This window comes from Triturus cristatus, chromosome 10 (genome assembly GCF_964204655.1).
Source record: "Triturus cristatus chromosome 10, aTriCri1.1, whole genome shotgun sequence".
Lineage (NCBI taxonomy): Eukaryota > Metazoa > Chordata > Amphibia > Caudata > Salamandridae > Triturus > Triturus cristatus.
Window position 1 is genome coordinate 1,203,792,724 of NC_140593.1, and position 5,020 is coordinate 1,203,797,743.

Here is a 5,020-nt window from a genome sequence, read left to right on the forward strand (position 1 = left end):
GCTGATTGTGCAAGCAAACTTCCTCTTTCGTATAAATCGTTTTTCAACCTTAATCTGCTCACATAGCACTGACGCGTCTTTAGTGACGTTTTAGCGCTTTACAAATCGAATTAGGGCATACAGTACATTTACGTCCAGATAGGAGCATTCTGCCCGCCCCTTTTTTACGACTTTGTCCAAAATGTATTTGATATAATTATAATTGGAAGACTTATTTTATTCTTTTATGTGTAAGATGTAAAAAAAAAACAAAAAAACATTATGCTGTTCCCATACCGGGAGTCGAACCCGGGCCGCCTGGGTGAAAACCAGGAATCCTAACCGCTAGACCATATGGGAGCGCTGACACATAAGTTGTCTGGTGTTTTCTAGTACTTAGAAGAGACATGTATACGCCACCTAGCGGCCTTTTCCATGCATACACACAATGAACAGTGCAGGCAGCACGAAGACGAACACAGAATAAATAATGCACGTGGCATGAAGACAAACAGAGACTGCGGCATGGAGACACAATCCTTGGCCATTTCATGTGCATCATCAGCCCATAGGCTTGTTGCAGAGACACCGTTAAACACAGATACTTCAGTCTGAGCAGCAGAAAAGACTTCATTTACGCCCTGTACTATGTCCTGCCTCCTGAACATTTAATACAAACTTCATACCACTTGCAGCTCTCCCACGGCGCAGCTTTTTATACTGCATAGTTACATCTCGCTATTCTAAAATGGGAAGACAAGTGTGCTTTTAGTTTGTATTTAAAATACAATTTGTTTTATTTTTTGAAACCACTGCATATTTTTCTTGAAGCATACTAGCACACATGTTAACGCTAATGCGGAAGTTAATTTAAAACACGATGAAAACATAAAAGGACTCATTACACTGTTAATGAAAAAAAAACAATAGTGGACTGAAAACAGCTTAAATGTTTAGCCAAAACTGTGCAGGGATACAGAAACCGCCTCAAGCCCGCCCCCTCCAATATGTTTTAGTTGGTTTTGTTCGGCAGCTTGGGGCCCAGAAATGGCACATTTTGTGACAAACTCGCACGTGTATTTCTAATTCGTTTTTTTTTCTGGGTGCCTTTCACCTCACATCTCTGAAACCACAGCAGTGCGGGAACAACATCACTGCCCAGCTCACGGCACACGCAACTTAAGTGTGAGAGTGTTGCCAGTCAGGGTGGCACAGACACACTGAGGATGTCACTGGGTCTCTGGCCCATGCACACTCGTCTGTCATTGCAGATGCTTCAATTACTTTTTAATAGGGCCAGAGGCGTTATTGATAGCACACTGCCCATGCATGTCCAATATTTCCTGGCAGAGAGCGTGCTTTCTGGTTGTAATGTGGTCAGGCAGTTGTACACAGTTTGCCATGATATTGTCAGCTCTCATGCACTTATTCTGTGGTAGTCACGACTGACGCCTACAGAGTGCACAATGTCTTGGAAGTAATGTTCTGTTTAAGTCTTGGCAGCCAGATAACTCTTAACTGTCTGTAGGGGAAAGCCTCTTACCAAAAACTAAAATATGTTCTAGCTCACTCGTCTAGAACTTTCAGTTCTATTAAGGTTAAGGACTTGGAGGCGAGGATTATGCTTCTCTTTCTTCTCTGTTTATTGATATAACATTCAGAGCAGCCAATCAAAAGCAAACTTCAATATGAACTACATTTCCCATAATTCCAGTAATGATAACACACATTCTGTACAAATCATCGTGTCTTTGCCATTATAAAATGTATCAGTGCCATCTTTAATCCCCTTTCTTTGGTTTATCGTCAAAACATAACAACAGAAATTTAAGTTAATCAAAATGAAGGTAACAGCTTCACCAAAAGAAGGACAGTGGGTCCTTTGAAACCAGTGATCAGGAATTGGAGTCATCCACTGGACCAACTGGAAGTTCACAAACTGTGTACATGGAAGCCTCTCTGCTGTAGGTTACTCCTGCTTCTGGTCAACACCTAGAAAGGAGATGAAGGAAATATGTGTAGTACTCATGCCACTTAACAGGAAAATTATGCTTCCTAATGTAATGCTGTTTCTGGGTGTGTTATAATAGTCATACAAACAGAAGTAGAATTTTGAATAAAATCTGAATAAAGGTTTTCAGGGTGGGATAATCCTCGCCTCCAACTCCTTAATAGAATTGGAAATTCTAGACACGTTAGCTAGAAAAGGTTTTATTCTATGTCAGAACCGAAGGCTTCGGATGATGCTTGTTCAAAGCTGTTCCAACACCACCGTGGCTACATTTGATAATGGTTTTTAATAGAAAGTTTTGAAAGTTGAATCTGTGGATCAGTCCGCTGCTCTCATGATGTCTCATAAATGGGAGGCCAAAAGTTACGATTTCAAGGCCATAACTCCTCTCACAAAGTGAGCTCGGAATTTACTGGTGTCAATACCATTCTGAGAGAATCCATTTCACCCACCTTCCCAAAGTGGCGGATGACCCTGGATGAAAGGGTTTCTGGAACGCAATTAAAAGTTGACCACCATTAGACTGTATCAATTTCCTTGTGTGATCCTCATATTCCTTCAAACAATGCACAATGCAAACTTGTGGATTATCTGGGACACTAGGATATGTGATCTGTTTTGAAAATGTCTTTGTTCTCCTAATCAAAGTAAAGGAAATTCTATTACGTGAAATTATCGTACCTGTTAGGTCCAGGGCTTTTACATCTGACACCCTCCTACAGGAAACTAAGCATAGGAGCATAGCCAGTTTTGCTGAAACTTTTTTCCTGGATAGGTCTGAGTTGGTTGGCCATCTCTGCATGAAGTTGAGGACTAAATTATCATCCTAGAAAAAAGAGTACTTCAGACGAGGAGGGTTAGATAAACGGATACCCCTTATGACTTTGCTTACTAGCGGGTGTTCGCCTATGGGTCATCCCCACTGCTGCAACTGCTGAGTAATAGTTGTTCACAGAGAAATATTTTACATTTGAGGAAGCTACTTCAGCCAGGAAGTTGATCACAAAGTAATGGGGGCCAAAAAGGGATCCAGACCTCGCTCGTCGCACCAGCCCAACCACCTCATCTATGCTGAGGAGTAAAATTTGTGAGTAGCTTCTGACCAGGAATTGGATATGAAAGATTGAGATTGTTCCGAAAGGCCTGGCAAGAACCAGCAGTACCTGAAATGCGCCAAGGATTCTATCTCCAAGAGAAGAATCCCGCTAATTGTGTGGACAGACGGGAAGCAAAGAGGTCCGTATTGCATGGACACCAACGATTCTGTAGCAAGCTGAAGACTCTCGGGTGCAGCTTCCACTTGCTGAAATCTCAAGTTCCAATCTGCCACTAAATTGTTCGGGCCTTGGAGAAATTCTGCTGTTACCGAGATGCTTTCGCGATGTCCACTAACACTTTGAATCTCATCCCCCCCGCCGTCCCCCTGCCAGTCTGTTTATATACTGTACTGCTGAAATGTCGTCCATTCCCATCAGGATACAGCAACTGGATTTGCGTGGAGCTAGAGTTCTTATCGCAAAGGATCCCACTGGGAGCTCCAAGAAGTTTATGTGAAGACTTGCTTCTTCCAAAGACCACAGACCTCCGGTGGAGATACTGCCGCATCTGGCTCCCCAACCCCTTAGGTAGGTGTCTGATTCTATAATGATGCCTTGGTGGGAGCCTGCTATTCCAGGCAGCCATGTGGTCTAACCACCATTGTAATTTCGCTTTGGTTTCAGGAGACAGACTCACTGTCTCATTGTCTCTGAAGAGCTAATACCCCTCTGAAAATGTTGGCTCTTCAATCAATGGAGACCTCTATAATGTAATGGAGCAGTAGAGATCACCTGTATAGAGGATCCTAGAATGCCTACTATACTGGCAAGAACTCTCAAGCACACTTTGTCCCTGTGAAGAGCGGAATCAAATTTATTTCTGGACCTCTTTCAGTTTTTGTTGAAGAAGCGACAGGAATGCTGTAGAAGAGTAGATCTGAAATCCCAGAAATTCTAAGAGTTTGTGAGGGAACCAGAATTGATTTCTTCTTGTTCAACAGGAAACCTATTTCTTTGAGCAGCTGAATTGTTCAGCTCAGATGCTTCAACAATAGGTATTTATCCTGGGCCATGGGATGTTGTTGAGATATATGATCAGCCACACGCCTCTGGTAGATTCTTGACAAATGGGCGCTTACCCTTGGTGAAACACCATGGGGCGGAGGACAGATCAAAGGCTAGCACCTTGAATTCGTACCAATGACCATCCCAGACGACTTGGAGGAACTTCGGTGAGGAGGGAAAATAGGAATGTAGAGGTACTCGTCCTTTAGGTCGAGGTGCACCATCCACTCTTTGTCTTTGAGGAAATCTCTGAGAAGGTGAACCACCCCATCTTAAATTGGCAGTGGAGTATCCACCCATTGAACTCTTTCAGATTTATGACTAGCCGGGAGCCCCTACCCTTTTTGGTCACTACGAAGATATTGCTGCAGAACCCTGAGGGGTGGGATGACAGAGACAAATTGCGTTCTTCCTCAGGAGTTGGAGTACCTCCTCATGAATAAAGCTCCAATCTTGTCAGGAAAAATGGCTAGGATGGGGTGGAAAAGGTTGAAGAGGAACACTATAGAACTGTATCTTGTAATCTGTTATCGTCTCCAGAACCTATGGGTCGAATGTCAAAGAACTCCAATACAACTGACGATGGATGTATGAGTGTTAGACCTGGCATCATTGCCATGGGTTTCCCCTGTATTTTTGCCTTTGCCTCCTTGTGTGTTTTTGCTGTATGGTAGACTTTGTTTTGCTGGTCTAGATGCTTTGGGCACTCGGCCACTGCTATTCAGTGCCAAAAAGCAAGTGCTCCCTTGGCAAATTGTTGTTATAGGCCTTATGTTTCCATAATTGGCTTACTTGATTTACTAGTCAGTCCTTAGTACAGTGCACTGTGTGTGCCCAGGGCCTGTAAATCAAATGCTGCTAGTAGGCCTGCAGCACTGGTTGTATCACCCACATAAGCAGTCTGTAAATGTAACTCAAGTCTGCCATT

General features: G+C 43.2%; 1 non-coding gene across 1 annotated transcript; it reads right to left on the reverse strand.

The window, feature by feature from the left end:
- Positions 1–267: 267 nt before the first annotated feature.
- TRNAE-UUC (transfer RNA glutamic acid (anticodon UUC)) lies at positions 268–339 on the reverse strand. Its single transcript has one exon. It is a non-coding gene; the product is annotated as a tRNA-Glu (tRNA).
- Between the last annotated feature and the right edge of the window lie 4,681 nt (positions 340–5,020).